Here is a 23,404-nt window from a genome sequence, read left to right on the forward strand (position 1 = left end):
TTTTTTTTCTTTCTTAATAATTAATTTTAATAACTCTATATTATTTTACTTTATCTTCTTTCTTTCTTTACTTCCTTCCCTCCTTTAGACAACGAATCATCCCAAATTGAGGAGGTGGACCTTGAGAGCAAGATTTATGATTTTTTCCCCATTTCCTCTTTTTGTGAGTGTGTACATGTATGCTTCTGTATGAGATTTTGTCTATATAGATTTGCTTCCACCATTTGTCCTAAGGTTCCATCCGTCCGTTTTTTTTAAGTTTTTTTTCTTAATAATTATTTTTTAATTTAATAACTTTATTATATTTTACTCTATTTTATTTTAATTTATTTCCTTCATTCTTTCTTTTTTCCTTCCTTCCCTCCTTTCTTCCTTCCTTCCTTCCTCCCACCATCTGTCCCTCCCTCCATCCCTCCCTCCTTCCTTTCTTTCTTTCCTCCTTACCTTCTTTCCTTCTTTTCTTCTTTCTTCCTTCCTACCTTTCTTTCTTTCTTTCTTTCTTCCTACTTCTACTAATTCTTTCTCTCTACTTTTTCTCCCTTTTATTCTGAGCCATGTGGATGAAAGGCTCTTGGTGCTGCAGCCAGGAGTCAGTGCTGTGCCTCTGAGGTGGGAGAGCCAACTTCAGGACACTGGTCAACAAGAGACCACGCAGCTTCACATAATATCAAAAGGCGAAAATCTCCCAGAGATCTCCTGCTCAACACCAGAACCCAGCTTCACTCAACGACCAGCAAGCTACAGTGCTGGACACCCTATGCCAAACAACTAGCAAAACAGGAACACAACACCACCCATTAGCAGAGAGGCTGCCTAAAATCATAATAAGGCCACAGACACCCCAAAACACACCACCAGACGTGGACCTGCCCACCAGAGAGACAAGATCCAGTGTCACCCACCAGAACACAGGCACTTCTCCCCTCCACGAGGAAGCCTACAAAACCCACTGAACAACCTTAGCCACTGGGGACAGACAACAAAAACAACAGGAACTACAAACGTGCAGCCTGAAAAGGAGACCCCAAACACAGTAAGATAAGCAAAATGAGAAGATAGAAAAACACACAGCAGATGAAGGAGCAAGATAAAAAACGCACCAGACCTAACAAATGAAGAGGAAATAGGCAGTCTACCTGAAAAAGAATTCAGAATAATGACAGTAAAGATGATCCAAAATCTTGGAAACAGAATAGACAAAATGCAAGAAACATTTAACAAGGACCTAGAAGAACTAAAGATGAAACAAACAATGATGAACAACACAATAAATGAAAAGAAAAAGACTCTAGATGGGATCAATAGCAGAATAACTGAGGCAGAAGAACGGATAAGTGACCTGGAAGATAAAATAGTGGAAATAACTACTGCAGAGCAGAATAAAGAAAAAAGAATGAAAAGAACTGAGGACAGTCTCAGAGACCTCTGGGACAACATTAAATGCACCAACATTCGAATTATAGGGGTTCCAGAAGAAGAAGAGAAAAAGAAAGGGACTGAGAAAATATTTCAATAGATTATAGTTGAAAACTTCCCTAATATGGGAAAGGAAATAGTTAATCAAGTCCAGGAAGCACAGAAAGTCCCATACAGGATGAATCCAAGGAGAAATATGCGAAGACACATATTAATCAAACTGTCAAAAATTAAATACAAAGAAAGCATATTAAAAGTAGCAAGGGAAAAATAACACACAAGGGAATCCCCATAAGGTTAACAGCTGATCCCTCAGCAGAAACTCTGCAAGCCAGAAGGGAGTGGCAGGACATACTGAAAGTGATGAAGTAGAAAAACCTACAACCACGATTACTCTACCCAGCAAGGATCTCATTCAGATTTGATGGAGAAATTAAAACCTTTACAGACAAGCAAAATCTGAGAGAGTTCAGCACCACCAAACCAGCTTTACAACAAATGCTAAAGGAACTTCTCTAGGCAAGAAACACAAAAGAAGGAAAAGACCTACAATAACGAACTCAAAACAATATAGAAAATGGGAATGGGAACATACATATCGATAATTACCTTAAATGTAAATGGACTAAATGCTCCCACCAAAAGACACAGATTGGCTGAATGGATACAAAAACAAGACCCATATATTTGCTGTCTACAAGAGACCCACTTCAGACCTAGAGACACATACAGACTGAAAGTAAGGGGATGGAAAAAGATATTCCATGCAAATGGAAACCAAAAGAAAGCTGGAGTAGTAATTCTCATATCAGACAAAATAGACGTTAAAATAAGGACTATTAGAAGAGACAAAGAAGGACACTATATAATGATCAAGGGATCGATCCAAGAAGAAGATATAACAATGGTAAATATTTATGCACCCAACATAGGAGCACCTCAATACATAAGGCAAATACTAACAGCCATAAAAGGGGAAACCAACAATAACACATTCATAGTAGGGGACTTTAACATCCCACTTTCACCAATGGACAGATCATCCAAAATGAAAGTAAATAAGGAAACACAAGCTTTAAATGATACATTAAACAAGATGCACTTAATTGATATTTGTAGGACACTCCATCCAAAACCAACAGAATACACATTTTTCTCAAGTGCTCATGGAAGATTCTCCAGGATAGATCATATCCTTGATCACAAGTCAAGCCTTGGCAAATTTAAGAAAATTGAAATTGTATCAAGTACCTTTTCCGACCACAATGCCATAAGACTAGATATGAATTATAGGAAAAGATCTGTAAAAAATACAAACACATGGAGGCTAAACACTACACTACTTAATAACAAAGTGATCACTGAAGAAATCGAAGAGGAAATAAAAAAACACCTAGAAACAAATGACATGGAGACATGACGACTCAAAACCTATGGGATGCAGCAAAAGCAGTTCTAAGATGGAAGTTTATAGCAATACAATCCAACCTTAAGAAACAGGAAACATCTCGAATAAACAACCTAACCTTGCACCTCAAGCAATTAGAGAAAGAAGAACAAAAAAACCCCAAAATTAGCAGAAGGAAAGAAATCATAAAATTCAGATCAGAAATAAATGAAAAAGAAATGAAGGAAACAATAGCAAACATCAATAAAACTAAAAGCTGGTTCCTTGAGAAGATAAACAAAATAGATAAACCATTAGCCAGACTCATCAAGAAAAAAAGGGAGAAGACTCAAATCAATAGAATTAGAAATGAAAAAGGAGAAGTAACAACTGACACTGCAGAAATACAAAAGATCATGAGAGATTACTACAAGCAACTCTATGCCAATAAAATGGACAACCTGGAAGAAATGGACAAATTCTTAGAAATGCACAACCTGCCAAGACTGAATCAGGAAGAAATAGAAAATATGAACAGACCAATCACAAGTAATGAAATTGAAACTGTGATTAAAAATCTTCTAACAAACAAAAGTCCAGGACCAGATGGCTTCACAGGTGAATCCTATCAAACATTTAGAGAAGAGCTAACACCTATCCTTCTCAAACTCTTCCAAAAAATTGGAGAGGAGGAACACTCCCAAACTCATTCTATGAGGCCACCATCACCCTGATACCAAAACCAGACAAGGATGTCACAAAGAAAGAAAACTACATGCCAATATCACTGATGAACACAGATGCAAAAATCCTCAAAAAAATACTAGCAAACAGAATCAAACAGCACATTAAAAGGATCATACACCATGATCAAGTGGGGTTTATTTCAGGAATGCAAGGATTCTTCAATATACGCAAATCAATCAATGTGATAAACCATATTAACAACTTGATGGAGAAAAACCATACGATCATCTCAATAGATGCAGAGAAAGCTTTCAACAAAATTCAACACCCATTTATGATAAAAACCCTGCAGAAAGTAGGCATAGAGGGAACTTTCCTCAACATAATAAAGGCCATATATGACAAACCCACAGCAAACATCATCCTCAATGGTGAAAAACTGAAAGCATTTCCACTAAGATCAGGAACAAGACAAGGTTGCCCACTCTTACCACTCTTATTCAATATAGTTTTGGAAGTTTTAGCCACAGCAATCAGAGAAGAAAAGGAAATAAAAGGAATCCAAATCGGAAAAGAAGAAGTAAAGCTGTCACTGTTTGCAGATGACATGATACTATACATAGAGAATCCTAAAGATGCTACCAGAAAACTACTAGAGCTAATCAATGAATTTGGTAAACTAGCAGGATACAAAATTAATGCACAGAAATCTCTGGCATTCCTATATACTAATGATGAAAAATCTGAAAGTGAAATTAAGAAAACACTCCCATTTACCATTGCAACAAAAAGAATAAAATATCTAGGAATAAACCTATCTAAGGAGACAAAAGACCCGTATGCAGAAAATTATAAGACACTGATGAAAGAAATTAAAGATGATACAAATAGATGGAGAGATATACCATGTTCTTGGATTGGAAGAATCAACATTAAAATGACTTTACTACCCAAAGCAATCTACAGATTCAATGCAATCCCTATCAAACTACCACTGGCATTTTTCACAGAACTAGAACAAAAAGTTTCACAATTTGTATGGAAACACAAAAGACCCCGAATAGCCAAAGCAATCTTGAGAACGAAAAACAGAGCTGGAGGAATCAGGCTCCCTGACTTCAGACTATACTGCAAAGCTACAGTAATCAAGACAATATGGTACAGGCACAAAAACAGAAAGATAGATCAATGGAACAGGATAGAAAGCCCAGAGATAAACTCACGCACATATGGTCACCTTATCTTTGATAAAGGAGGCAGGAATGTACACTGGAGAAAGGAAAGCCTTTTTAATAAGTGGTGCTGGGAAAACTGGACAGGTAGGTACATGTAAAAGTATGAGATTAGATCACTCCCTAACACCATACACAAAAATAAGCTCAAAATGGATTAAAGATCTAAATGTAAGGCCAGAAACTATCAAACTCTTAGAGGAAAACATAGGCAGAACACTCTATGACATAAATCACAGCAAGATCCTTTTTGACCCACCTCGTAGAGAAATGGAAATAAAAACAAAAATAAACAAATGGGACCTAATGAAACTTCAAAGCTTTTGCACAGCACAGGAAACCATACACAAGACTAAAGGACAACCCTCAGAATAGGAGAAAATATTTGCAAATGAAGCAACTGACAAAGGATTAATTTCCAAAATTTACAAGCAGCTCATGCAGCTCAATCACAAAAAAACAAACAACCCAATCCAAAAATGGGCAGAAGACCTAAATAGACATTTCTCCAAAGAAGATATACAGACTGCCAACAAACACATTAAAGAATGCTCAACATCATTAATCATTAGAGAAATGCAAATCAAAACTACAATGAGATAGCATCTCACACCAGTCAGAATGGCCATCATCAAAAAATCTAGAAACAATAAATGCTGGAGAGGGTGTGGAGAAAAGGGAACACTCCTGCGCTGCTGGTGGGAATGTGAATTGGTACAGCCACTATGGAGAACAGTATGGAGGTTCCTTAAAAAACTACAAATAGAACTACCATATGACCCAGCAATCCCACTACTGGGCATATAACCTGAGAAAACCATAATTCAAAAAGAGTCATGTACCAAAATGTTCATTTCAGCTCTATTTACAATAGCCTGGAGATGGAAACAACCTAAGTGTCCATCAACAGATGAATGGATAAAGAAGATGTGGCACATATATACAATGGAATATTACTCAGCCATCAAAAGAAACGAAATTGAGTTATTTGTAATGAGGTGGATAGACCTAGAGTCTGTCATACAGAGTGACGTAATTTCGAAAGAGAAAGACAAATACCGTATGCTAACACATATATATGGAATTTAAGAAAAAAAATGTCATGAAGAACCTAGGGGTAAGACAGGAATAAAGACACGGACCTACTTCAGAACGGACTTGAGGATATGGGGAGGGGGAAGGGTGAGCTGTGACAAAGCGAGAGAGAGGCATGGACATATATACACTACCAAACGTAAGGTAGATAGCTAGTGGGAAGCAGCCGCATAGCACAGGGAGATCAGCTCGGTGCTTTGTGACCGCCTGGAGGGTGGGATAGGGAGGGTGGGAGGGAGGAAGATGCAAGAGGGAAGAGATATGCGAACATATATATATGTATAACTGATTCACTTTGTTATAAAGCAGAAACTAACACACCATTGTAAAGCAATTATACCCCAATAAAGATGTTTTAAAAAAAATGAAGCCTAAGTAACTGTGGCTAATATGTTTGGTAAAATTTTCTAAACAGTAATTAAAATAGAAGATATATGCAGTTGACCTTTGAACAACACAAGTTTCAACTCCATAGACCCACTTACACATGGATTTTTTTTCAATAAATACTACATTGCTACATGATAGGTGGTTGGTTGAATCCTTGGATGCAGAACTGCAGATATGGAAAGCCGACTATAAAGTTATAATGAATTTTCTACTCCTCAGGGCCAGCACCCTTATCCCCCACGTTGTTCAAAGGTCAACTGTAATGCAAAAAGGTAAGTCTTTAATTAAAATTCCAGATTATTTCATTAAAATCTAATAGAGAAGGAAGAATAAAAACTATTTCTGTCTTCTGCAAGGGGAAGCAGGAGAGAAAGGAGTGACAGAACTATTTTAAGCTTTGATGTTGATAGAGAAATAATCAAATATGCTAGTTAAAAATTTAGGTATGATTTCCATTTCAAGATGGTTAACAACATATTAAATTAATTCCCATCCCTTCCTAAACCCCACCAAAATGAAAAAAGAAATATATAAGTAAATCCACAGTAGTGTTTGAAATATGAGAAGGGTTCAAAGGATTTTTTTAAGATAAAAAATATATACCTTGATAGAATTTTTTTAATTTAATTATTTTTGGCTGTGTTGGGTCTTATTTGCTGTGTGCTTCTCACTGCGGTGGCTTCTCTTGTCGCGGAGCATGGGCTCTAGGGCCCGTGGGCTTAGTTGCTCTGAGGCATGTGGGATCTTCCCAGACCAGGGATCGAACCCATGTCCCCTGCATTGGCAGGCGGACTCTTAACCACTGCGCCACCAGGGAAGTCCCTAGAATGTATTTTTATCAAACTCAAGAGAGTAGAAGAAATGGCAACTTGATAAAAGGAAAAGACTTCTGTTAAAAGAGGTTTTTTTAAGACTTCATAGTAACCCTAGTTAAGCAGCACACCAGAGCTCTGGCAATTTCATTTTTGGTTATTTACATTATTCCTTGATGTGTATAAGAAAATATGTAAAAGGACAGTCAGTTGCAGCATGGTCTGTAGTTGTGAAAAATTAGAAATAATCAAAATATCAATAACAAAGTTTATTATATGCCAAGCACTGTCCTAAATTTTTTTGTATATTAACACATTTAGTCCCTACAACAACCCTTTGAGATAGTCACTACTATTGTCATCGCCATTTTGAAAAAAAAAAAACTGAGGTTAAGGTGGTTAAGTAACCTGCCCAGGATCAAATGGGTCACAGTATGCTAAACTTGGTTATAAACAAGTAACAGTTAAACGAATGAGCTAGATCTATGTGTACTAATGTGGATAGATCTCTAAGACCTACTGGTGAGTGAAAAAAATCGATCTGAAAGAAAATTTATAATATACTTTGTACATAAAAGAAGAACCATCCCGAACAATGCTATGCTTTCTAGTATATATTTAAATGTATTGAAAAAGGACTAGACAGATATACAAATGAATAACTGCAGTTATATCTGGAAAATTAGGGGGAGAAGACTGGCACAGAAGAGTCTTTTCTTCAGATAATGACCATTTAGTATACCCCATAGTCACTCAGTAATATCTTTTACTTTATTGAATATCTCTTATGTAAATATCTAAATTTTAGTCTTCTAAGACTTTACTTTTTATATTTAACTTCTTATTCCATCTGGAATCCATTTCTGTACATGCAGTATTCTCATCTAGATGGTTAATCAGTTTTGCTAGCACCACTTAAACCATTCGTTTCTCACTGACTTGAAGAACATGTTTGTTGTATATTAAATTTCCAGCTACAATGGGTTCTGCTTCCTTCCACCAATCTGTCTATTCCTATGGCAGTAGCTTTCAGTATGTTTAATAACTGGTAAGACTAAGTCACTTTCCTATTCTTCATTATTTTCTTGGCTAATCTATTTATATTCCATAAAAAAATTAAGATCATTTTTTTCAATTAAAATAAAAGAGAATCAGGAATACCCTGGTGGTCCACTGGTTAGGACTCTGCACACTCATTGCCAAGGGCCCAGGTTTGATCCCTGGTCGTGGAACTAAAATCCCATAAGCTGCTCAGTGCAGCTTTACAACAGCAGCAATAGCCAAGGCATGGAAGCAACCTAAATGTCCATCAACAGATGAATGGATGAAGAAGATGTGGTACATATATACAATGGAATGTTACTTGGCCATTAAAAAGAATGAAGTAACGCCATCTGTGGCAACATGGATGGACCTGGAGATTGTTGTGCTGAGTGAAGTGGGTCAGACAGAGAGGGAGAAATATTGTATGATATCCCTTATATGCGGAATCTTAAAAAAGTGATACAAATGAACTTACTTGTAAAGCAGAAACAGATTCACAGACTTATCGAACTTGTGGTTGCCAGGAGGGAAGGATTGGGGGGAGAGATGATTAGAGAGTTTGGGATTGATGTGTACACAGTACTATATTTAAAATGAATAGCCAACGAGGACCTGCTGTATAGCACAGGGAACTCTGCTCAATATTACGTGGCGGCCTAATTGGGAAAGGAATTTGAAAAAGAATAGATACGTGTATATGAGTAACTGAATCACTTTGTTGTGCAGCTGAAACTGGCACAATATTGTTAATCAACTATACTCCAATATAAAATAAAAAGTTTAAAAGTAAATCAATACAAAATAAAATAAAATAGAATCCCCTGGAATCTTAATTGGAAACATATATAAAATTTTGGATAAAACTGGCATCTGAAAACCATCTAAGAACATGGCTTTCCATTTGTCCAGAGTTTCAGTAAGATTTTTTTTGTGCAGGCCGGGGGTAGGGAGAAAGAGCTGATAGTCTCTCAGCTTCTTTCTCCTGAGCCATATATTAAATTTTATTTTAAAGTTTATATCTAGTAAAATTGACTCTTTTTGGTGTACAGTTTCATGAGTTTCAACAAATGCATAAAGTCATGTAACCACTGCCACAATTAAAATACAGAACAGTTCCATCACTCCCCCGAAAAAACTCCCTTGCACCATCCCTTTATAGTCAAACTCTCACCTCACCCTTAAATTCTAGAAACCACTGATCTATTTATTATTCCTATAATTTTGTCTTTTCTAGAAACTCTTATAAATGAGAAGAAAGCCTTTGAGCCTGGCATCTTTCACTTAGCATAATGTCTTTTAGATTTATCCTTATTGTGCAAGTATCAATAGTTTGTTGCTTTTAATTGTTGAATAGTATTCCACCTATGGATGAAACATAGTCGACTTATCCATTCCCCAGATGAGGAGAATTTGGGTGATTTCAGTTTTGAGTAATTATAAATAAAGCTACTATAAATATATTCATGTACACGTCTTTGTGTGAACATAGGTTTTCTTGGGTAACTATCTCATGTAGGATTGATTGGTCATAAGGTATGCTTAACTTTATAAGAAAAAGACAGCAATATATGAGAATTTCTCTGCATTCTTCATCCTCACCAACAGCTGGTACTGTCAGGTGGCTTTTCTGGTTTGGTTGGTTTTAGCCATTCTAATAGTTGTACTGGAGTATGAGATTATGGTTTTAATTTCCTTTTCCCTAACAATATAATTTCCTTATTTAAAGCATCTTCTCAAACGCTTACTTGCCATATATCTGTCTTCTTTGGTGAGATGACTGTTCAAATCTTTAGCCCATTTTAAAATTGGGTTGTTTTACCTTGTTAAGTTTTGCGAGTTCTTTACAGATTCTGGACACAAGTCCTTTGTCACATATGTGATTTGAAAATATTCTCTGCCAGGGGGACTTCCCTGGTGGCGCAGTGGTTACTAATCTGCCTGCCAATGCAGAGGACACAGGTTCGATCCCTGGTCTGGGAAGATTCCACATGCCGTGGAGCAACTAAGCCGGTGTGCCACAACTACTGAGCCTGCACTCTAGAGTCCACAAGCCACAACTACTGAAGCCTGTGCGCCTAGAGCCTGTGCTCTGCAACAAGAGAAGCCACCACAATGAGAAGCCCACACACCGCAATGAAGAGTAGCCCCCTCTTGCCGCAACTAGAGAAAGCCCGTGCGCGGTGATGAAAACCCAACGCAGCCAAAAATAAATAAATTTTTTAAAAAAGGAAAGAAAATATTATTTGCCAGTCTGTGGACTGTCTTTTCATTCTCTTAACATGTCTTTCTTAGAGCAAAATATTTTAATTTTGATGAAGTCCAATTTATTGATTTTTTTCTTTGGATCATGATTTTGTTGTTATATCCAAGAACTCTCTGCCTAACCAAAATTTCAAAAAGATTTTCTCATATGTTTCCTTCTAGAAGTTTTAGTTTCTTGTTTTACTTTTTAGGTCTATAATTTATTTTGAGTTAAACTTTGTATAATGTATGAGAGTTAGGTCAAGATTCATTTTTTTGAATATGTATGTCCAATTGTTCCGGCACCTTTTGTTGAAAAGACCATCCTTTCTATGCCAAATTAACATTGCACCATTTTCCTTTTTAAAATCACTTGACCATATGTGTTTGGGTCTATTTCTGAACTCTGTTTTGTTCCACTGATCTGTGTGTCTACCTTTTTGCCAATACCATACATGTATTATTACTATACCTTTAGAGTAAGTCTAGAAATCAGTTAACATGAATTCTTCAAACTTGTTCTTCTTTATCAAAATTGTTTCAGCTATTCTAGTTCCTTGCCTTTCCATATTAGTTTTAGAATCAGCTTGTCAACATGTAAAAACATTCCTGCTGGGATTCCGATATAACTGTTTTGAATTTCTAGGTCATATGGAGAGAATGAACATCTTAGCAACAGTGAGTCTTCCAACCAACCAATCCATTTATAGAGATCTTCGATTTCTTTTAACAGTGTTTTTTAGTTATCAGCATACAGATTCTACACATACTTTGTTATTTATACTTAAGTATTTCATTTTTGGGTGCTACTGTAAATAGTACTTTTTAAAAATTGCAATTTCCAATTATTCCTTGCTACTGTAGGAGATATAATTGGTTATCACATGGTATGTGTCCTTTTGCAAATTATTCTGTTCAATATTACATTTTTTATATTTATGTATTTTGATATGTATAGTTCTAGTTTAACTATTCTATAATATCTCATTAGATAGTTCTAACACAATTTAGCCATTCACCCATTGATGGGCATTTAGACTGATCCAAGTTTTCTTTATTATAAACAATTTCGCATTGCAAATTCTTGGGATGCTTCCTTGCCCTGGTATTAAGAGGGGGAAAAAAGAGCTTAAATCCCCTCTCTACATCGTCTTAATAACTGGCCTATTTAACTTTTCTTTTTCTCCTGTACATTTTGGGTTTATATTTTGATTAGGAGTAATCCATTACTTAAGATTTAAACTGTGTTATCAATGTGAAAGGTAGAATCTAGACAGCAGATATTACGAATGTTCTAAGATTTTCAACTTTGTTCTATATTTGAAATGTTTCATATGAAAATGTTAGGAAAATTTGTTGTCAAATGTCCACATCATATTCTCTTATAATTCTTTTACTCTTCCAGAGCTGGCTATGTTGCATTTCTCATATCTTCTCTCATGTATTTTTTGCCCTCATATTTTCTTTCATCAGGTTTATTAATCATTTTTCAGAGAGTCCAAAATATTAGAATTTCATATCTATTTATAATTTTTGATTTCAGGTATCTTTATTAATTCCCTCTTCCTTTATTTTGCTTTCTTTTACTGTTATTTCCCTAATGTCTTAAGATAGGTACTAAATTCCTTCTATCGGGTTGGCCACAGGTTTGGCCAGTTTTTTCCATAAGATGGCTCTAGTAGCACTTAATAGTCTTTAACTTCATTCAAACAATTTTGTTAGATTGTATGTGACAGCTGTCATATCAGCGTGCATTTAAAAAAAACGCTTATCAAAATTGGTGAATTTTTGTGTAGTGATTCTAATATTGAAGATGGAAGAAAAAAAGCAACATTTTTGGCATATTATACTTTATTATTTCAAGAAAGGTAAAAACGCAACCGAAATGCAAAAAACGATTGCTGCAGTGTATGGAGAAGGTGCTGTGATTGATCGAACATGTCAAAAGTGGTTTGCGAAGTTTCGTGCTGGAGAGTTCTCGCTGGACGATGCTCTACAGTTGGGTAGACCAGTTGAAGTTGATAACCATCAAATCGAGACATTCATTGAGAACAATCAACGTTATACCATGTGGGAGATAGCCGACATATTCAGAATATCCAAATCAAGCGGTGAAAATCATTTGCACCAGCTTGGTTATGTGAATTCCTTTGACACTGTACAATAACGTGGAGCGGAAGAGATCGTGGGGCAAGTGAAATGAACCACCACCAACCACACCTAAGGCTGGTCTTCATCCAAAGAAGGTGATGTTATGTATATGGTAGGATTGGAAGGGAGTCCTCTATTATGAGCTCCTTCTGGAAAACCAAACGATTAATTCCAACAAGTACTGCTCCCAATTAGACCAACTGAAAGCAGCACTTGATGAAAAGCGTCTGGAATTAGTCAACAGAAAACGCATAATCTTCCACCAGGATAACACTAGACCACATGTTTCTTTGATAACCAGGCAAAACCTGTTACAGCTTGGCTGGGAAGTTCTGATTCATCTGCCATATTCACCAGACATTGCACCTTCGGATTTCCATTTATTTCGGTCTTTACAAAATTCTCTTAATGGAAAAAATTTCCATTCCCTGGAAGACTGTAAAAGGCACCTGGAAGAGCTCTTTGCTCAAAAAGATAAAAAGTGGGGCTTCCCTGGTGGCGCAGTGGTTGGGAGTCCGCCTGCCGATGCAGGGGACACGGGTTCGTGCCCCGGTCCGGGAAGATTCCACATGCCGTGGAGCGGCTAGGCCCATGAGCCATGGCCACTGAGCCTGCGCGTCCGGGGCCTGTGTTCCGCAACAGGAGAGGCCACAACAGTGAGAGGACCACATACCGAAAGAAAAAAAATGATAAAAAGTTTTGGGAAGTTGGAATTATGAAGTTGCCTGAAAAATGGCAGGAGGTAGTAGAACAAAAGGGTGAATACGTTGTTCAATAAATTTCTTAGTGAAAATGAAAAATGTGTCTTTTATTTTTACTTGAAAAACGAAGGCACTTTTTTGCCAACCCAACAGTTACTGTTCATTAATAATGAAGACATTTTAGCTGATAAACTTTCTTCTGGGTATAGCTTTTGCAATGACTCACAAGTTTTGTTGCAATGTCTTCTTTTTCATTGCTTTCTAGGTAGTTTATACTTTGAGTTTTGATTTTCTCCTTGATCCAAATTTTATCTAGGAGTGCGATTTCTGATCTCCAATTAGTTAAGAGTTTTTTGGTTACTTTTTTCATTATTTATTTCTAATTTTATTGAGTAATGCAGAATATAAAATCTCTTTTCTTTTAACTTAAGGTTTTCTTTGGGCCACATATTTAACCAACTTTTTTAGTGGCTTGTAGACCATAAAAATGTATATTCCCCATTTGGAGAATATAAGCTTCTATATATCCATCAAATGGAGTTTGTGGATTATATAATTCACTTCCTCTATATTTATTCACTTTTCGTCCACTTGATCTGCACCTGAAATTTCCTACTACAGCTATATGTTTATCCATTTTCCTTTAATCTATTAGAGGTTCTGAATTTAAAATATTAGCCAGAATCTTTTTGGTGCCTATAGGTCTTTATCAAAGGGCTTTATCTTCTTAAACTGTGAAGTAAATAACTTTATAATACCCTGTTTAATGCTTTAAGTTTACTTTCTTTCTTCTATAATAGATATTAATATTGGTTGGTACTCCTGCAAGTGCAATCTGTCCACATTTGATATAGCAAAAGATATATTTAATTTTAGTCCTTCCATCTTATTTTAGGTTCTTTATTTATTTTACTTTGCTGTTTACTTTATTCCTGTTAACTTAAAAATATATCATATTTTTTTCCTTTTTACTAGTGGTTAGCTTCCTTTTCCAGACACTCAAAATCAATCACTACTGTGACAAAGTGAGAGAGTGGCATGGACATATATACACTACCAAACGTAAAATAGATAGCTAGTGAGAAGCAGCCGCATAGCACAGGGAGATCAGCTCGGTGCTCTGTGACCACCTAGAGGGGTGGGATAGGGAGGGTGGGAGGGAGGGAGACACAAGAGGGAAGAGATATGGGAACATATGTATATGTATAACTGATTCACTCTGTTATAAAGCAGAAACTAACACACCATTGTAAAGCAATTATACTCCAATAAAGATGTTAAAAAATTTTTTAAAAAGAAGATATATATGTATATATATATTTAAAAAATGAATCACTACTAAACTAGTTCAGCAAAGTTGCAGGATACAAAATCAACACTCAAAAATAAGTTGTGCTTCTAGAATATAAAGGGATATCCTGCATAAAGTTGGGAACCCCAAGGGGGATAGCACTGATGTAATGATAAATTATAAATAAATTCACCCTAATGAAAAAGGAAAAAAAAAGTTGTGCTTCTATACACTAAAATAAATAATCCAAAACGGAAATTAAGAAAATAATTCAATTTATAATAGCATCAAAAAGAATAAAATATCTAGGAAGAAACTTATCTAAGGAGGCAAAAGACTTATAACACTTAAAACTACAAAACATTGCTAAAATTATAGAAGACATAAATAAATAGAAACACATCCCATTTTTTCGGATTGAAAACCTTAATACTGTTATGATGTCAATGCCAAAAGAGATCTGCAGATTCTATCAAAATCCCACTGTTTTGCAGAAATAAAAAAAAACTATCCTAAAAAACCCAGAAATTAAAAAAAAACCCATCCTAAAATTCATACGGAATCTCAAGGGACCTCAAATAACCAAAACAATCTTGAAAAAAGAACAAAGTTGGAGTTCTGGACTTCAAAACTTACTACAAAGCTATGGTAATCAAAACACTGTGATACTGGCATAAAGATCAATGGAATAGACTATAGAGCTAGAAATAATCCCTCGTATAAATAGTCAAATAGATGATTTTCGACAAGGATGTCAAGATCTTTCAATGGAGAAAGGATTGTCTCTTCACAAAAGGTTGGAGAAACTGAGTATCCATGTGCAAAAGAATGAAGAACTTGTAAAAACAGAGAGCAGAACAGTGGTTACCCTTACCTTACACCATATACAAAAATTAACTCAAAATGCATCAAAGACCTAATAAACATAAGAGGTAAAATTATAAAACTTTTATAAGAAAACATAGGGGAAAAATCTTCATGACACTGGGTTTAGCAATGAATTTTTAAGTGAAAGTACACAGGCAACAAAAGATAAAATATATAAACTGAACTTAATCAAAATTAAAAACTTGGGCTTCCCTGGTGGCGCAGTGGTTGAGAGTCCGCCTGCCGATGCAGGGGACACGGGTTCGTGCCCCGGTCCGGGAAGATCCCACATGCCGCAGAGCGGCTAGGCCCATGAGCCATGGCCGCTGGGCCTGAGCGTCCGGAGCCTGTGCTCCACAACGGGAGAGGCCACAACAGTGAGAGGCCCGCATACCACCCCCCACTCAAAAAAAAGAAAAGAAATTTAAAACTTGTGCATTAAAGGCACCATAAGACAGTGAAAAGGCAATCTACAGAATGGGAGAAAATATTTGCAACTCTATATCTAATAAGGGATTAATACTCAGAATATATAAAAGAACTCCTGTCACTCAACAACAACAGCAACAACAATAACAACCCAATTCAAAAATTGGCAAAGGACTTGAATAGACATTTTTCAAAACCAGAAATACAAATGGTGAATAAGCACACAAAAAGAGGCTCAACATCTCTAGTCATTGGAGAAATGCAAATCAAATCCAGAATGAGATGCCACTTCACACCCATTAGGATGGCTATTAAACACACACACACACACACACACACACACACACACACACACACACAGAAAATAACAAATATTGGCAAACATGTGGAGTAAATAGAACCCTTGTTCATTGCTGGTGGGAATGTAAAATGAACGCTATGGAAAACAGTATGGCAGTTCCTAAAAAACTGAAATATGATCCAGCAATCTCACTTTCCAGGTATATACCAAAAATAATTGAAAGCAGGGACTTGAGCAGATATTTGTACACTAATATCATAGCAGTGTTATTCATAATAGCCAAAAGGTGGACACAATACAAATGTCCATCAATGGATGAATGGATAAAACAAGTGTGGTATATACATACAAGTTCAGTCTTAAAAAGGAATGAAATTCTTATACATGCTACAGCATAGATGAATCTTGAAAACATTACGCTAAGTGAGATAACCCAGACACAAAAGAACAAATATTGTATGATTCCACTTATATGGGATACCTAGAATAGACAAATTCATAGAGACAGAAAGTAGAATAGTGGTTACCAGGGGATGGGAAGAGTAGGGAATGAGGAGGTTTTTTTTTTTTTTAACATATTCATTGGAGTACAATTGCTTTACAATGTTGTGTTAGTTTCTGCTGTAAAACAAAGTGAATCAGCTATATGTATACATATATCCCCATATCCCCTCCCTTTTGCGTCTCCCTATCCCACCCTCCCTATCCCACCCCTCTAGGTGGTCACAAAGCACCGAGCTGATCTCCCTGTGCTATGCAGCTGCTTCCCACTAGCTATCTATTTTACATTTGGTAGTGTATATATGTCAATGCTACTCTCTTACTTCGTCCCAGCTTACCCTTCCCCCTCCCCGTGTCCTCAAGTCCATTCTCTAGTCTGCATCTTTATTCCTGTCCTGCCCCTAAGTTCATCAGAACCTTTTTTTTTTTTTAGATTCCATATTTATGTGTTAGTAAGTTTCTGTCTTACTTCAGTCTGTATGACAGACTAGGTCCATCCACCTCACTAGAAATAACTCAATTTTGTTTCTTTTTATGGCTGAGTAATATTCCATTGTATATATGTGCCACATCTTTATCCATTCATCTGTCGATGGACACCTGAGTTATTGTTTAATGGGTACAGAGTTTCAGTTTGGGATGATGAAAAAGTTCTGGAAATGGGTGGTAGTGAAGGTGAACGTACTTAATGCCACTGAATTGTACACTTAAAATGGTTAAAATGGTAAATTTTATGTTATGTACATTTTGTCACAATAAAAATTTATTTTAAAAAAGAGTTAAGGAACTTATAGTATTTGTCTTTCTCTGACATCTCACTGAGAGCAATGCATTAAAGGTCTTTCTATGTTGTCACAAATGGCAGGATTTCCTTCTTTCTCATGGCTGAATAATATTCCATTGTATACGTATACACATCACATCTACTTTACCCATTCTTCTGTTGACAGACACTTAGGTTGTTGTCATATCTTGGCTACTGTGAATGCTGCAATGAACATGGGTATGCAGATATCCCTTCAAATTACAAATATCATACATTTATATGGGAGTCTAAAAATCTGAACTTGTAAAATCAGAGTAGAATAGTGGTTACCAGGGGCTGAGGGGTAGGGGAATGTTATTTCAGGGTACAAACTTACAACTAGTAGAGAAATAAGTTCTAGAGATCTAATATACAGCATAGTAATTATAGTCAACAATACTGTATGGTAAACTTCAAAGTTCCTAACAGACTAAATCTTGGCTGTTCTCAACACAAAAATGAAATGATAAATATGTGACATGCATGATAAAGGTGTTAACTAACGTTACTATAGTGATCATATTGCAATATATAAATGTATCAAACCAACAGTTGTACACCTTAAACTTACAGTGTATCTCAATATTTTTTAAAGCCTGAAAAAAAAAGAGTTAAGGAACTCAAAGAACAAAAGCAAGGAACAACAAACTTAGAAGAGAGCTGGAAACAAGTAAAGTGTTTATGCTTTTCTAGCTAACCTAAAATGACTAATAAATCCTAAATGTCCCTGTAATTAGCTAGGAGTCATCCTCTCATGATAGATCAGCAGATCTACTCTGAAGAATAATGAATAAATTTTGATGCCTTCTGATTAAATTAGCAGAGCACAAGTCTTTTATGTACCAAACTAAATTACTCCACTTTATCCTTTGATCCTATGGATCAAAAGTAGTCAGCATTAAGAGTAAACAGCTTTACAAAATTACAACTGCTGTCCCAGACATAATGCTGGAGGTAAAGTCCACTAAAAAGGTATGGCCAAGATCTTCAAAGGTCCACTTCTAATTCAGTGAGAGGAAAGTAAACCTGTCAAACTAGCACCAAAATCAAAGGAAAGTTTTCAGCTACTATAGTAATCCTCCTTTAAACACAGACAGATTGACACACAGACACACACACACACTCTATTGTATTAATGATAACCACTTTGATAAGGTAATTTTCACACGTCTCCAATGAGTAGAGTTCGTACTCAAGAAAGGAGTGATGAACCACAAAAGGCAAACTAGAGAGCAGTGACAGTTAATGGAGCTGACAGAGTCGGAAAATTATAGTCTACAAAAATGATCCCTAAATCTACTGTCTCCAGTAGTAAGGTCACCAAAAAATAGCATCAAATATCAATTTTTCAGTGTTACAAATATTAATTTATATGGCTGATAAATATAATAGAGGTCAAATACAAATTTACCAAACAGATTTTAACTACTCCACACTTCTTTAAAAAGAAATATTGTCCTAATGTTAACTAAACACTTAATCTATTATAATATACGGAATGCTAAAAATGTATGCAAAACCTTTCCTGAGACAAGGCACAATACCAACATGACTAACCTGCATATGTATTTATTCAAGATAAGAAGCATTTAGTTTCCAAAAGGTAAACTATGGCGTTATCAGCTATGTCTCTTAATGCAAACACCAACAATGAACTACAGAACCAAGTCAGAGGCTATGTGGATCTGTTTCTGCAAACGTGAAAAAAGGAAGAAATCATCAACATTGTTATAAAAGCTGTATTATAAAATAACTTGTTCAAGTAAAGATGAATGCTATGAAGGCTTCAAAATGGTTCTTAAATATCAATGAATATTCTGGATAAATATGAGGTTATTATTCTTTTTTTGGATATCAGTAATATTTATTATATTTTTCTTTTTTAAAAAAGTGAAAAAGTAAAGCTCCAAAATGCTAAACTGCTTAGCTTGCCCAAGGTACCTAACTGGCACAGGCAAACGAACTTAGGTCTGCTGTGTTATGAATCCCAAGTACTTCCTAGTTCAAAGCTCTGCCTCTCAGAAACAATATTCACAGTAATGACCTCAGATACGTCATTCACAAAACACTTTCCATGGAGAGATATGTGTAAAACTAAATGAAATAAACACACACTAGGGTAATTATAATTTGTAAATGGTAACATCAAAGTATTAATCAAGAAATCAGCATATAATAATCACAGTTTGGCCATACGAGCATGTTAAAGCTTTTAGACAGCAATGGTATGTATTAATACCTAAAGAAAAGTGCTCATCGATGGTGATAAAGATAACATATGGAAAGGGGGATGAACCACAGACATAACCAGGTTCACTTGTCTTCCAGTACTGTTGAACAAAGAGGATGTCCTCATCCAGTTAGGACCTGAGCATCCAGTTCATTCGGTCAGTATACTGTTTTAGCAGGACACACAGGAACATTTAGTACCTTTGTTCTGACTCTGTACTTACTAAGCCAGCTTCTGATTATAATTTAGCTTCCCATGTATCTAACCTACAGACCAGTTAGACCATATGACCTAACAACTATATCAGATAAAATTAATTCATTAATTCATTCTAAATTAATAAATTTCTGTCCTAAACCTAGGCATTTGAGTTAGCACAAGTCAGTCTCCCCAACGTGTCCAACCACCTCTAGACACTGACAAAAGGTGAAGGCCAGACACTGAACCATGGCAACCCAACCATGAAACTGTTCCTCAGAGCCCCCAAGCCAGAGAGTGTCCTTAAATGACACCATTAACTAGTACCCTTTGAGCTTCAGCAGTTAGTTTAATGTTAAGAACCTTATTTTACAGGAATGATGATTTCTCAGACTAGAGTCTCTGACGCTGGTCCTGAAGCCCAAAATTAAGTTCTAACTCATTTGGGGGGGAAAAAAAGAATCTTATTTTAAACAGTGTCCATTTAAGAAATCATTTGTTGTAAAATGGTTAAAAACATGAAAGAGTGATCTGCTCAAATAAGTAATGAGGAGGAAATTCTTAAATCATCTATGTAAGTGTTTTATATATACAATTGATGGACTATAAATCCTTACTCTACCCCTTTGGGAAAGTTACTTAATGTATCTAAACCTCACTTCTACCACCTGAAAACTAATCATCCCTACCTCATATAACTATTGCAAGATTAAATAAAATATTCAAATTAAGTACCTGCATAAGTACTCAATTAATACTAATTTTGATAAATGCAAAAGTGTATGACACCATTATTTATAACTTAAGATATACTAAAGTTCCTCAATGACAAATTTCCCCAATTGTTGGGTTTTCAGAAACTTAACAGTCATACTTAAGAAGAGACCACACAAAACTAAGAGGTAATTCCAATGAATAAATGTTATGGTATTCTTGCCAAAATTCATAGCCTAAATCTAATCATGTGAAAACATAAGACAAACCCAAATTAAGGAACACTCTACAAACTAACTGAGCAGTACTCATTAAAAGTTCAAGATCATGAAAAACAAAGATTGAAGAACTGTCACAGATTGGAAGAGACTAAAGGGACATAACTACATGCAATGTGGGATCCTGAACTGGATCATACCATTGAAAAAAGAACACCAGTAGGAAAACTGGTGAAATCCAAACAAGTTCGGTACTTTAGTTAATAGTACTGTAGTAATACTAATTTCTTAAGTTTTGATAAATGTTCTCTGATTAAAATATTAGCATAAGGGAAAACTGAGTGAAGGACATACAGGAACTTCTATACTATCTTTGCAACTATTCTGTTAGTAGCAAATTATCTCAAAATAAAAAAGAAAACTAAGTAGTAAAGGAGTAGTATCCATGTCGCTTGCTCTTCCCAACCCTACCATTTCTTTCAAACAAATCTATATTTAACAGCCCTTTCATCTTTTCACTAATTCCAATCTCCAAGCCTTCTTCTTACTGACTATAAACTACCTCTACTGTAAGCTTTATGAAAATGGTGCCTGTGTCTGCTTTTTATCCCCATTACATCCCTAGCACTTAGCACAGTTCTGGTACACTGTAGGTACTGAATATTTATTTGTTGAATGAATGAACAAATGAATAAATCATAGCTATGTGTACTGTATTCATTTCCTATTGCTGCTATAACAAATTACCACAAATTTAGTGGCTTAAAACAACACAAATTTATTATCTTCCAATTGTAGAGATCAAAACTCCAAATGAGGGCTTCCCTGGTGGCGCAGTGGTTGACAGTCCGCCTGCCGATGCAGGGGACACGGGTTCGTGCCCCGGTCCAGGAAGATCCCACATGCCGCGGAGCGGCTGGGCCTGTGAGCCATGGCCGCTGAGCCTGCGCGTCCGGAGCCTGTGCTCCGCAACGGGAGACGCCACAACAGTGAGAGGCCCGCGTACCGCAAAAAAAAAAAAAAAAAAATCCAAATGAGTCTCAACTAAAATCAAGGTGTTGGCAAGGCTGTGTTCCTTCTGTATGCTCTAGGGAAGAATCTGTTTCCTTGTCTTTCCCAGCTTTTAGAGGTTGCCCATATTCCTATCACTCCAACCTCAGCTTCCATTATCAGATCTCCTTCTGACTAATGGCCATCCTTCCTCTCAAAAGGACCCTTGTGGGATTTCCCTGGTGGTCCAGTGGTAAAGAATCCACCTTCCAATGCAAGGGACGTGGGTTCAATCCCTGGTCGGGGAACTAAGATGATCCCACACGCTGCAGGACAACTAAGCCTGTGCAGCACAACTACTGAGCTCGCACACGTCAACGAGAGAGCCCGCGTGCCACAAACTACAGAGCCCACACACCCTGGAGCCCACGCGCCACAACTAGAGAGAAAAACCCACACATCACAACTAGAGAGAAGCCTGCGTGGCGCAACGAAAGATCCCGCGTGCCGCAACTAAGACCCAACGCAGCCAAATAAATAAATAAATACTTTTTTAAAAAAAGGATCCTTGTGATTACACTGGGCCCACCCAGATAATCCAGGATAATCTACCTATCACAAGATCTTTAGTTTAATCGTAGCTGCAAAATCCATTTTGCAATGTTACGTAACATAGGTTCCAGGGATTAGGACATGAACATCTTCGGGGTGCAATTATTCATTCAGCCAACTAGATGTATCAATTTGTTATCTATCAAGCAGATAGTTAGCTCAAAACTAACTCATTGAACTAACTGGGGAAATTAATGGTATTTCCCAGACCAAGTCTGTCTCCTGCCACTCTCACCCTTTGTCATTTTATGAAAACATCTGTCTTTGGTTTATACTTAATAAAGTTATGTGACTAGCTTTTAAACAAAGAAACTAGAACATATATAGTTAAGCAAGTTTTATCCCTCCTCCCTTCGATGTAATCATTCTTTGCCTATGAGAGTATTGCACTTTGAGGGCTGGGTCTGATGAAGACAGTGGGAAATTAAAACTGAATAACACTATTTAGGGTGTGCTTATATGTAATGAAGCATTTTCTTGTGTAGCTCTAACAGAATCTGGAATCACTTCCAAGAGGGTCATAACAAAAATATTTTAAGAGCAAAAATATCCCAGAGTGAATACTTTAGACAACAATATTTATTCAGAAACAGAAATTCTAGCATATATTTTAATTACTTTTTCCTTTATTGGAAATTCAGCTATTTTCACATTATTATCTAATTCTAATTTCACAATTAAATGTACGTCTGCCTAAAAATATACTTCTCCCCAAAGTGTTTTTATTTGATAAATGAAAATAAAACAGAAACAAGTTCCTCCACAATTTTGATAAGATACTTTAGGCATGAAAGTACAGATCTTTAAACTGTTACTTCTACTGCATTGCTTGAAATATCTTCATTACTGTAATCAAAGTGTATTAGAATGCTCACTCAACACATCAACTTGCTACAGTCAACTATGTCTTTTTTTAAATCTTTCTTTTCAGTGCCATTTTTGGTTCAGTTCAGAGACTACAGCTGACTTGTTAGAGGTCTAGTTGTTAGATGTTACTTAAAGAAGGCCTGTTTAATTACCTTGAAAAACACACAATCACAGAATTGACCCCACAGTGAAGCTTATTACAAGCACACTCAAATACATTTTAGA

The 23,404-nt window shown here is 36.2% G+C and overlaps 1 protein-coding gene and 1 non-coding gene across 2 annotated transcripts in view; one reads left to right on the forward strand and one right to left on the reverse strand.

Moving 5' to 3' along the window:
• The window catches only part of WNK3 (WNK lysine deficient protein kinase 3), a 188,307-nt gene that overhangs the window by 126,820 nt on the left and 38,083 nt on the right, over positions 1-23,404 (reverse strand). The window lies entirely within an intron of this gene.
• On the forward strand, positions 20,152-20,219 carry LOC117198401 (small nucleolar RNA SNORD52). The gene has a single exon (XR_004479558.1). It is a non-coding gene; the product is annotated as a small nucleolar RNA SNORD52 (small nucleolar RNA).

Source organism: Orcinus orca, chromosome X (assembly GCF_937001465.1).
Source record: "Orcinus orca chromosome X, mOrcOrc1.1, whole genome shotgun sequence".
NCBI classification, from domain to species: domain Eukaryota; kingdom Metazoa; phylum Chordata; class Mammalia; order Artiodactyla; family Delphinidae; genus Orcinus; species Orcinus orca.